We start from the raw sequence: 13,038 nt of genomic DNA on the forward strand, positions 1-13,038 counted from the left end.
GTAACTCCCTGTACCCTCCTACTCACCCCATCTGTCTGTACCCCTGTATATCTGAGTAACTCCCTGTACCCCCTCATTCACCCCATCTGTCTGTACCCCTGTATATCTGAGTAACTCCCTGTACCCCCTCATTCACCCCATCTGTCTGTACCCCTGTATATCTGAGTAACTCCCTGTACCCCCTCATTCACCCCATCTGTCTGTACCCCTGTATATCTGAAGTAACTCCCTGTACCCTCCTACTCACCCCATCTGTCTGTACCCCTGTATATCTGAGTAACTCCCTGTACCCCCTCTTTCACCCCATCTGTCTGTACCCCTGTATATCTGAGTAACTCCCTGTACCCCCTCATTCACCCCATCTGTCTGTACCCCTGTATATCTGGAGTAACTCCCTGTACCCTCCTACTCACCCCATCTGTCTGTACCCCTGTATATCTGAGTAACTCCCTGTACCCCCTCATTCACCCCATCTGTCTGTACCCCTGTATATCTGAGTAACTCCCTGTACCCTCCTACTCACCCCATCTGTCTGTACCCCTGTATATGTGAGTAACTCCCTGTACCCTCCTACTCACCCCATCTGTCTGTACCCCTGTATATCTGAGTAACTCCCTGTACCCTCCTACTCACCCCATCTGTCTGTACCCCTGTATATCTGAGTAACTCCCTGTACCCCCTCATTCACCCCATCTGTCTGTACCCCTGTATATCTGAGTAAACTCCCTGTACCCTCCTACTCACCCCATCTGTCTGTACCCCTGTATATCTGAGTAACTCCCTGTACCCCCTCATTCACCCCATCTGTCTGTACCCCTGTATATCTGAGTAACTCCCTGTACCCCCTCATTCACCCCATCTGTCTGTACCCCTGTATATCTGAGTAACTCCCTGTACCCCCTCATTCACCCCATCTGTCTGTACCCCTGTATATCTGAGTAACTCCCTGTACCCCCTCATTCACCCCATCTGTCTGTACCCCTGTATATCTGAGTAACTCCCTGTACCCCCTCATTCACCCCATCTATCTGTACCCCTGTATATGTGAGTAACTCCCTGTACCCCCTCATTCACCCCATCTGTCTGTACCCCTTTATATCTGAGTAACTCCCTGTACCCCCTCATTCACCCCATCTGTCTGTTCCCCTGTATATCTGAGTAACTCCCTGTACCCCCTCATTCACCCCATCTGTCTGTACCCCTGTATATGTGAGTAACTCCCTGTACCCCCTCATTCACCCCATCTGTCTGTACCCCTGTATATGTGAGTAACTCCCTGTATCCCCTCATTCACCCCATCTGTCTGTACCCCTGTATATCTGAGTAACTCCCTGTACCCCCTCATTCACCCCATCTGTCTGTACCCCTGTATATCTGAGTAACTCCCTGTACCCCCTCATTCACCCCATCTGTCTGTACCCCTGTATATCTGAGTAACTCCCTGTACCCCCTCATTCACCCCATCTGTCTGTACCCCTGTATATCTGAGTAACTCCCTGTACCCCCTCATTCACCCCATCTGTCTGTACCCCTGTATATCTGAGTAACTCCCTGTACCCCCTCATTCACCCCATCTGTCTGTACCCCTGTATATCTGAGTAACTCCCTGTACCCCCTCATTCACCCCATCTGTCTGTACCCCTGTATATCTGAGTAACTCCCTGTACCCTCCTACTCACCCCATCTGTCTGTACCCCTGTATATGTGAGTAACTCCCTGTACCCTCCTACTCACCCCATCTGTCTGTACCCCTGTATATCTGAGTAACTCCCTGTACCCTCCTACTCACCCCATCTGTCTGTACCCCCTGTATATCTGAGTAACTCCCTGTACCCCCTCATTCACCCCATCTGTCTGTACCCCTGTATATCTGAGTAACTCCCTGTACCCCCTCATTCACCCCATCTATCTGTACCCCTGTATATGTGAGTAACTCCCTGTACCCCCTCATTCACCCCATCTGTCTGTACCCCTTTATATCTGAGTAACTCCCTGTACCCCCTCATTCACCCCATCTGTCTGTTCCCCTGTATATCTGAGTAACTCCCTGTACCCCCTCATTCACCCCATCTGTCTGTACCCCTGTATATGTGAGTAACTCCCTGTACCCCCTCATTCACCCCATCTGTCTGTACCCCTGTATATGTGAGTAACTCCCTGTATCCCCTCATTCACCCCATCTGTCTGTACCCCTGTATATCTGAGTAACTCCCTGTACCCCCTCATTCACCCCATCTGTCTGTACCCCTTTATATCTGAGTAACTCCCTGTACCCCCTCATTCACCCCATCTGTCTGTACCCCTGTATATCTGAGTAACTCCCTGTACCCCCTCATTCACCCCATCTGTCTGTACCCCTGTATATCTGAGTAACTCCCTGTACCCCCTCATTCACCCCATCTGTCTGTACCCCTGTATATCTGAGTAACTCCCTGTACCCCCTCATTCACCCCATCTGTCTGTACCCCTGTATATCTGAGTAACTCCCTGTACCCCCTCATTCACCCCATCTGTCTGTACCCCTGTATATCTGAGTAACTCCCTGTACCCTCCTACTCACCCCATCTGTCTGTACCCCTGTATATGTGAGTAACTCCCTGTACCCTCCTACTCACCCCATCTGTCTGTACCCCTGTATATCTGAGTAACTCCCTGTACCCTCCTACTCACCCCATCTGTCTGTACCCCTGTATATCTGAGTAACTCCCTGTACCCCCTCATTCACCCCATCTGTCTATACCCCTGTATATCTGAGTAACTCCCTGTACCCCCTCATTCACCCCATCTGTCTGTACCCCTGTATATGTGAGTAACTCCCTGTACCCCCTCATTCACCCCATCTGTCTGTACCCCTGTATATCTGAGTAACTCCCCGTACCCCCTCTTTCACCCCATCTGTCTGTACCCCTGTATATCTGAGTAACTCCCTGTACCCCCTCATTCACCCCATCTGTCTGTACCCCTGTATATCTGAGTAACTCCCTGTACCCCCTCATTCACCCCATCTGTCTGTACCCCTGTATATGTGAGTAACTCCCTGTACCCTCCTACTCACCCCATCTGTCTGTACCCCTGTATATCTGAGTAACTCCCTGTACCCCCTCATTCACCCCATCTGTCTGTACCCCTGTATATCTGAGTAACTCCCTGTACCCCCTCATTCACCCCATCTGTCTGTACCCCTGTATATCTGAGTAACTCCCTGTACCCCCTCATTCACCCCATCTGTCTGTACCCCTGTATATCTGAGTAACTCCCTGTACCCCCTCATTCACCCCATCTGTCTGTACCCCTGTATATCTGAGTAACTCCCTGTACCCTCCTACTCACCCCATCTGTCTGTACCCCTGTATATCTGAGTAACTCCCTGTACCCCCTCATTCACCCCATCTGTCTGTACCCCTGTATATCTGAGTAACTCCCTGTACCCCCTCATTCACCCCATCTGTCTGTACCCCTGTATATCTGAGTAACTCCCTGTACCCCCTCATTCACCCCATCTGTCTGTACCCCTGTATATCTGAGTAACTCCCTGTACCCTCCTACTCACCCCATCTGTCTGTACCCCTGTATATCTGAGTAACTCCCTGTACCCCCTCATTCACCCCATCTGTCTGTACCCCTGTATATCTGAGTAACTCCCTGTACCCCCTCATTCACCCCATCTGTCTGTACCCCTGTATATGTGAGTAACTCCCTGTACCCCCTCATTCACCCCATCTGTCTGTACCCCTGTATATCTGAGTAACTCCCTGTACCCCTCATTCACCCCATCTGTCTGTACCCCTGTATATCTGAGTAACTCCCTGTACCCTCCTACTCACCCCATCTGTCTGTACCCCTGTATATCTGAGTAACTCCCTGTACCCCCTCATTCACCCCATCTGTCTGTACCCCTGTATATCTGAGTAACTCCCTGTACCCCCTCATTCACCCCATCTGTCTGTACCCCTGTATATCTGAGTAACTCCCTGTACCCTCCTACTCACCCCATCTGTCTGTACCCCTGTATATCTGAGTAACTCCCTGTACCCCCTCATTCACCCCATCTGTCTGTACCCCTGTATATCTGAGTAACTCCCTGTACCCCCTCATTCACCCCATCTGTCTGTACCCCTGTATATGTGAGTTACTCCCTGTACCCCCTCATTCACCCCATCTGTCTGTACCCCTGTATATCTGAGTAACTCCCTGTACCCCCTTATTCACCCCATCTGTCTGTACCCCTGTATATCTGAGTAACTCCCTGTACCCCCTCATTCACCCCATCTGTCTGTACCCCTGTATATCTGAGTAACTCCCTGTACCCTCCTACTCACCCCATCTGTCTGTACCCCTGTATATCTGAGTAACTCCCTGTACCCCCTCATTCACCCCATCTGTCTGTACCCCTGTATATCTGAGTAACTCCCTGTACCCCCTCATTCACCCCATCTGTCTGTACCCCTGTATATGTGAGTTACTCCCTGTACCCCCTCATTCACCCCATCTGTCTGTACCCCTGTATATCTGAGTAACTCCCTGTACCCCCTTATTCACCCCATCTGTCTGTACCCCTGTATATCTGAGTAACTCCCTGTACCCCCTCATTCACCCCATCTGTCTGTACCCCTGTATATCTGAGTAACTCCCTGTACCCTCCTACTCACCCCATCTGTCTGTACCCCTGTATATCTGAGTAACTCCCTGTACCCCCTCATTCACCCCATCTGTCTGTACCCCTGTATATCTGAGTAACTCCCTGTACCCTCCTACTCACCCCATCTGTCTGTACCCCTGTATATCTGAGTAACTCCCTGTACCCCCTCATTCACCCATCTGTCTGTACCCCTGTATATCTGAGTAACTCCCTGTACCCCCTCATTCACCCCATCTGTCTGTACCCCTGTATATCTGAGTAACTCCCTGTACCCCCTCATTCACCCCATCTGTCTGTACCCCTGTATATCTGAGTAACTCCCTGTACCCTCCTACTCACCCCATCTGTCTGTACCCCTGTATATCTGAGTAACTCCCTGTACCCCCTCATTCACCCCATCTGTCTGTACCCCTGTATATCTGAGTAACTCCCTGTACCCCTCATTCACCCCATCTGTCTGTACCCCTGTATATCTGAGTAACTCCCTGTACCCCCTCATTCACCCCATCTGTCTGTACCCCTGTATATCTGAGTAACTCCCTGTACCCCTCATTCACCCCATCTGTCTGTACCCCTGTATATCTGAGTAACTCCCTGTACCCCCTCATTCACCCCATCTGTCTGTACCCCTGTATATCTGAGTAACTCCCTGTACCCCCTCATTCACCCCATCTGTCTGTACCCCTGTATATCTGAGTAACTCCCTGTACCCCCTCATTCACCCCATCTGTCTGTACCCCTGTATATCTGAGTAACTCCCTGTACCCCCTCATTCACCCCATCTGTCTGTACCCCTGTATATCTGAGTAACTCCCTGTACCCTCCTACTCACCCCATCTGTCTGTACCCCTGTATATCTGAGTAACTCCCTGTACCCCCTCATTCACCCCATCTGTCTGTACCCCTGTATATCTGAGTAACTCCCTGTACCCCCTCATTCACCCCATCTGTCTGTACCCCTGTATATCTGAGTAACTCCCTGTACCCTCCTACTCACCCCATCTGTCTGTACCCCTGTATATCTGAGTAACTCCCTGTACCCCCTCATTCACCCCATCTGTCTGTACCCCTGTATATCTGAGTAACTCCCTGTACCCCCTCATTCACCCCATCTGTCTGTACCCCTGTATATGTGAGTTACTCCCTGTACCCCCTCATTCACCCCATCTGTCTGTACCCCTGTATATCTGAGTAACTCCCTGTACCCCCTTATTCACCCCATCTGTCTGTACCCCTGTATATCTGAGTAACTCCCTGTACCCCCTCATTCACCCCATCTGTCTGTACCCCTGTATATCTGAGTAACTCCCTGTACCCTCCTACTCACCCCATCTGTCTGTACCCCTGTATATCTGAGTAACTCCCTGTACCCCCTCATTCACCCCATCTGTCTGTACCCCTGTATATCTGAGTAACTCCCTGTACCCCCTCATTCACCCCGTCTGTCTGTACCCCTGTATATCTGAGTAACTCCCTGTACCCCCTCATTCACCCCATCTGTCTGTACCCCTGTATATCTGAGTAACTCCCTGTACCCCCTCATTCATCCCATCTGTCTGTACCCCTGTATATGTGAGTTACTCCCTGTACCCCCTCATTCACCCCATCTGTCTGTACCCCTGTATATCTGAGTAACTCCCTGTACCCCCTTATTCACCCCATCTGTCTGTACCCCTGTATATGTGAGTTACTCCCTGTACCCCCTCATTCACCCCATCTGTCTGTACCCCTGTATATCTGAGTAACTCCCTGTACCCCCTTATTCACCCCATCTGTCTGTACCCCTGTATATCTGAGTAACTCCCTGTACCCCCTCATTCACCCCATCTGTCTGTACCCCTGTATATCTGAGTAACTCCCTGTACCCTCCTACTCACCCCATCTGTCTGTACCCCTGTATATCTGAGTAACTCCCTGTACCCCCTCTTTCACCCCATCTGTCTGTACCCCTGTATATCTGAGTAACTCCCTGTACCCTCCTACTCACCCCATCTGTCTGTACCCCTGTATATCTGAGTAACTCCCTGTACCCCCTCATTCACCCCATCTGTCTGTACCCCTGTATATCTGAGTAACTCCCTGTACCCTCCCTGTAATTTCCAGTGTAGACTCCATTTTGTCTCCAATTGCTATTTTTGTAGATAAAGTAATAAGACCGTACGCAACCTACGCAAACATCTATATGAACCATTTTGAAAAATGATTTGTATATGGTAAATATTGTAAGAAATGGATACGCTACATCGATGATGTCTTTGCGCTATGGGCGGGGCCACGTTGGACCCTAGAAGCTTTTGTACAAGATATAAATAGTGCACTTCCTTCCATTAAATTTTCCTTGAATGTTAGCTCCGTTACAATTCCTTTTCTTGATGGTTCAGACCCAAAACAGAGATGAGATGCTGGAGATGCAGCCAATAGGGGCAGAGAAACATGTGACCTTTGTGACTCACTATAACACGTTGAGTAAACATGTCGCTCCAATTCTACAGGTCCCCATACACCAGGCGATTTCACTTGTTGTGCGACGAACGATTATATCGACAAACGATCGTATGGCAATTGGGTTTCCATACGATATGCCATCCTCGGGCAACGATAATTTGCAAAGGATTTCATCGTATCATTATCGGAAAATACGTACGATGGTACATCTACCTACGATCCAATGTCGCGGCGGAAGCGGTATTTATTTATTTCTGTTCGTTGACTTCCGCTGCTGGCAATCTTGGCACGCGCAGAGAACAATCGTTCCAAGACAAATGTCTGACACTCACACCAACTGGCAGATTTTATCGTTAAACGACTAAAATTTTTAAACCTGGCCGATCGATTTTGGGGACGATAATGTCGGGTGGATTAGTGGGCCGACGATCGTTCGTACACCATCAACGATACGATAACTTAACGATAGTATCGGATCGTTCGGGCATCGGTCGTTTGACAGTAAAAAATCGGCCCGTGTATGGGGGCTTTAGGGAGACCCTGGTCACTGGTTAGAGATAATTTGCCTTATATAAAGGGGTTGGAGAGGCCCCCAGTCATTGCTTACAAGAAAGGGAGGAGTGTGGGTAACGATTTAGTAAGATCAGATTTGGGAACTAACTGTGTTATATAGAGATGATATGAGAAGGAAACAAGGCACTTTTCCATGTTACAATTGCAATTGCTGCTCAAATGTACAAGTAGGAGAGGGGATATATCCCCCTAGGAAAGGTCATGCAGTCAGGTTACCTACGCAGTATATGTCATCAAATGCCCGTGTGAGCTGGCATATGTTGGGCAAATGCCCATGTGGGCTGGCATATGTTGGGCAAATGCCCGTGTGGGCTGGCATATGTTGGGCAAATGCCCATGTGGGCTGGCATATGTTGGGCAAATGCCCATGTGGGCTGGCATATGTTGGGCAAATGCCCGTGTGGGCTGGCATATGTTGGGCAAATGCCCATGTGGGCTGGCATATGTTGGGCAAATGCCCGTGTGGGCTGGCATATGTTGGGCAAATGCCCGTGTGGGCTGGCATATGTTGGGCAAATGCCCGTGTGGGCTGGCATATGTTGGGCAAATGCCCTTGTGGGCTGGCATATGTTGGGCAAATGCCCTTGTGGGCTGGCATATGTTGGGCAAATGCCCATGTGGGCTGGCATATGTTGGGCAAATGCCCTTGTGGGCTGGCATATGTTGGGCAAATGCCCTTGTGGGCTGGCATATGTTGGGCAAATGCCCATGTGGGCTGGCATATGTTGGGCAAATGCCCATGTGGGCTGGCATATGTTGGGCAAATGCCCGTGTGGGCTGGCATATGTTGGGCAGATGCCCTTGTGGGCTGGCATATGTTGGGCAAATGCCCGTGTGGGCTGGCATATGTTGGGCAAATGCCCGTGTGGGCTGGCATATGTTGGGCAAATGCCCGTGTGGGCTGGCATATGTTGGGCAAATGCCCGTGTGGGCTGGCACATGTTGGGCAAATGCCCGTGTGGGCTGGCATATGTTGGGCAAATGCCCATGTGGGCTGGCATATGTTGGGCAAATGCCCGTGTGGGCTGGCATATGTTGGGCAAATGCCCGTGTGGGCTGGCATATGTTGGGCAAATGCCCGTGTGGGCTGGCACATGTTGGGCAAATGCCCGTGTGGGCTGGCATATGTTGGGCAAACGACGAGAATGGTTCGCAAACAGATAAGAGAACATAAGTCAGCAATTAACACAGGAAAGATAGATCAGGCTGTTGCAGGCCATTTTACTGAATGCGGACACAGAGTGAATCAGCTTAAATTTCTAGTTGTTGGAATAGTTGAGCCAAAGAGGAGGAAATAGACTAAAAGAATTACTATATAGAGAGGCTTACTGGGTACGTAAACTGGAAACGTTAAGTCCTTTAGGGCTGAATAAACAATATGACTTAAGACAAATCTTTAGATAAAAAAATCTTTGCTCCTTTTCTCCCTTATTCTCCTCTTGTCCTGGCCTTTGTTTTTAATTTAATTTTTTATGTTTTTTTTTAAATTTATAAGGTATTGTGTTGCAGTTCAACTAACACTTGAAGATACACATTGATCACTTAATTGTAACACATGAGTGTCTACTTAGCTACACTGCTGTTTGATACATTGTTGTAATGTAGGAACATCTCCACTAGAGGGAGCACAGGGGATAAGTGCTGTGTGTAATTGCCAATTAGCTTGATAAAAGGTCTTATGTGACCTGAAACGTTGCTCTTGTTGTTGTTTGCCCCAAAAAACGTTGCAATAAAGGCATTTTAATCTACAAAGACAAGATGTGCTGTTCCTGTTCTTCTGTACCCCTGTATATCTCAGGAATACCACTGAATGTCTGGGTAACCCCCATACTCTCTCAGTAACCCCACTTCTGCCTGTACCCCTTTGTTTCTAGGTAACTGCCTGCGCTCTATCAGTGCCATTTGTACCCCTGAGGGTGTCAGTAACCCCCATACTCTCTCAGTAACCCCCAGTACTCTCTCAGTAACCCCCATACTCTCTCAGTAACCCCCAGTACCCTCTCAGTAACCCCCAGTACTCTCTCAGTAACCCCCACTACTCTCTCAGTAACTCCCAGTACTCTCTCAGTAACCCCAGTACTCTCTCAGTAACCCCAGTACTCTCTCAGTAACCCCCAGTACTCTCTCAGTAACCCCCATACTCTCTCAGTAACCCCCAGTACCCTCTCAGTAACCCCCAGTACTCTCTCAGTAACCCCCACTACTCTCTCAGTAACTCCCAGTACTCTCTCAGTAACCCCCACTACTCTCTCAGTAACTCCCAGTACTCTCTCAGTAACCCCCAGTACTCTCTCAGTAACTCCCAGTACTCTCTCAGTAACCCCCATACTCTCTCAGTAACCCCCATACTCTCTCAGTAACCCCCATACTCTCTCAGTAACCCCCAGTACCCTCTCAGTAACCCCCAGTACCCTCTCAGTAACCCCCAGTACTCTCTCAGTAACCCCCAGTACTCTCTCAGTAACCCCCAGTACTCTCTCAGTAACTCCCAGTACTCTCTCAGTAACCCCCAGTACTCTTTCAGTAACTCCCAGTACTCTCTCAGTAACTCCCAGTACTCTCTCAGTAACCCCAGTACTCTTTCAGTAACTCCCAGTACTCTCTCAGTAACTCCCACTACTCTCTCAGTAACTCCCAGTACTCTCTCAGTAACCCCCAGTACTCTTTCAGTAACCCTCAGTACTCTCTCAGTAACCCCCAGTACTCTCTCAGTAACCCCAGTACTCTCTCAGTAACCCCCAGTACTCTCTCAGTAACTCCCAGTACTCTCTCAGTAACCCCCAGTACTCTCTCAGTAACCCCCAGTACTCTCTCAGTAACTCCCAGTACTCTCTCAGTAACTCCCAGTACTCTCTCAGTAACCCCCAATACTCTCTCAGTAACCCCAGTACTCTCTCAGTAACTCCCAGTACTCTCTCAGTAACCCCCAGTACTCTCTCAGTAACCCCCAGTACTCTCTCAGTAACCCCAGTACTCTCTCAGTAACCCCAGTACTCTCTCAGTAACCCCCAGTACTCTCTCAGTAACCCCCAGTACTCTCTCAGTAACCCCCAGTACTCTCTCAGTAACCCCCAGTACTCTCTCAGTAACCCCCAGTACTCTCTCAGTAACCCCCACTACTCTCTCAGTAACTCCCAGTACTCTCTCAGTAACCCCCAGTACTCTCTCAGTAACCCCAGTACTCTCTCAGTAACCCCCAGTACTCTCTCAGTAACCCTCAGTACTCTCTCAGTAACCCCCAGTACTCTCTCAGTAACCCCAGTACTCTCTCAGTAACCCCCAGTACTCTCTCAGTAACCCCCAGTACTCTCTCAGTAACCCCCAGTACTCTCTCAGTAACCCCCAGTACTCTCTCAGTAACCCCCAGTACTCTCTCAGTAACTCCCAGTACTCTCTCAGTAACCCCAGTACTCTCTCAGTAACCCCCAGTACTCTCTCAGTAACCCCCAGTACTCTCTCAGTAACCCCAGCACTCTCTCAGTAACCCCCAGTACTCTCTCAGTAACCCCAGCACTCTCTCAGTAACCCCCAGTACTCTCTCAGTAACCCCCAGTACTCTCTCAGTAACCCCAGTACTCTCTCAGTAACCCCCAGTACTCTCTCAGTAACCCCCATACTCTCTCAGTAACCCCCATACTCTCTCAGTAACCCCCAGTACCCTCTCAGTAACCCCCAGTACCCTCTCAGTAACCCCCAGTACTCTCTCAGTAACCCCCAGTACTCTCTCAGTAACCCCCAGTACTCTCTCAGTAACTCCCAGTACTCTCTCAGTAACCCCCAGTACTCTTTCAGTAACTCCCAGTACTCTCTCAGTAACTCCCAGTACTCTCTCAGTAACCCCAGTACTCTTTCAGTAACCCCCACTACTCTCTCAGTAACTCCCAGTACTCTCTCAGTAACCCCCAGTACTCTTTCAGTAACCCTCAGTACTCTCTCAGTAACCCCCAGTACTCTCTCAGTAACCCAGTACTCTCTCAGTAACCCCAGTACTCTCTCAGTAACCCCCAGTACTCTCTCAGTAACTCCCAGTACTCTCTCAGTAACCCCCAGTACTCTCTCAGTAACCCCCAGTACTCTCTCAGTAACTCCCAGTACTCTCTCAGTAACCCCCAATACTCTCTCAGTAACCCCAGTACTCTCTCAGTAACTCCCAGTACTCTCTCAGTAACCCCCAGTACTCTCTCAGTAACCCCCAGTACTCTCTCAGTAACCCCCAGTACTCTCTCAGTAACCCCAGTACTCTCTCAGTAACCCCCAGTACTCTCTCAGTAACCCCCAGTACTCTCTCAGTAACCCCAGTACTCTCTCAGTAACCCCCAGTACTCTCTCAGTAACCCCCAGTACTCTCTCAGTAACCCCCACTACTCTCTCAGTAACTCCCCAGTACTCTCTCAGTAACCCCCAGCTACTCTCTCAGTAACCCCCAGTACTCTCTCAGTAACCCCCAGTACTCTCTCAGTAACCCTCAGTACTCTCTCAGTAAACCCCAGTACTCTCTCAGTAACCCCCAGTACTCTCTCAGTAACCCCTCAGTACGTACTCTCTCAGTAACCCCCAGTACTCTCTCAGTAACCCCCAGTACTCTCTCAGTAACCCCCAGTACTCTCTCAGTAACCCCCAGTACTCTCTCAGTAACCCCCAGTACTCTCTCAGTAACCCCCAGTACTCTCTCAGTAACCCCCAGTACTCTCTCAGTAACCCCAGTACTCTCTCAGTAACCCCCAGTACTCTCTCAGTAACCCCCAGTACTCTCTCAGTAACCCCAGTACTCTCTCAGTAACCCCCAGTACTCTCTCAGTAACCCCAGTACTCTCTCAGTAACCCCCAGTACTCTCTCAGTAACCCCCAGTACTCTCTCAGTAACCCCAGTACTCTCTCAGTAACCCCCAGTACTCTCTCAGTAACCCCCAGTACTCTCTCAGTACCCCAGTACTCTCTCAGTAACCCCCAGTACTCTCTCAGTAACCCCCAGTACTCTCTCAGTAACCCCCAGTACTCTCTCAGTAACCCCAGTACTCTCTCAGTAACCCCCAGTACTCTCTCAGTAACCCCCAGTACTCTCAGTAACCAGTACTCTCTCAGTAACCCCCAGTACTCTCTCAGTAACCCCCAGTACTCTCTCAGTAACCCCCAGTACTCTCTCAGTAACCCCCAGTACTTCTCAGTAACCCCAGTACTCTCTCAGTAACCCCCAGTACTCTCTCAGTAACTCCCAGTACTCTCTCAGTAACCCCAGTACTCTCTCAGTAACCCCCAGTACTCTCTCAGTAACCCCCAGTACTCTCTCAGTAACCCCAGCACTCTCTCAGTAACCCCCAGTACTCTCTCAGTAACCCCAGCACTCTCTCAGTAACCCCAGTACTCTCTCAGTAACCCCCAGT

Source organism: Xenopus tropicalis, chromosome 4 (assembly GCF_000004195.4).
Source record: "Xenopus tropicalis strain Nigerian chromosome 4, UCB_Xtro_10.0, whole genome shotgun sequence".
In the NCBI taxonomy this organism is placed as follows: Eukaryota; Metazoa; Chordata; class Amphibia; order Anura; family Pipidae; genus Xenopus; species Xenopus tropicalis.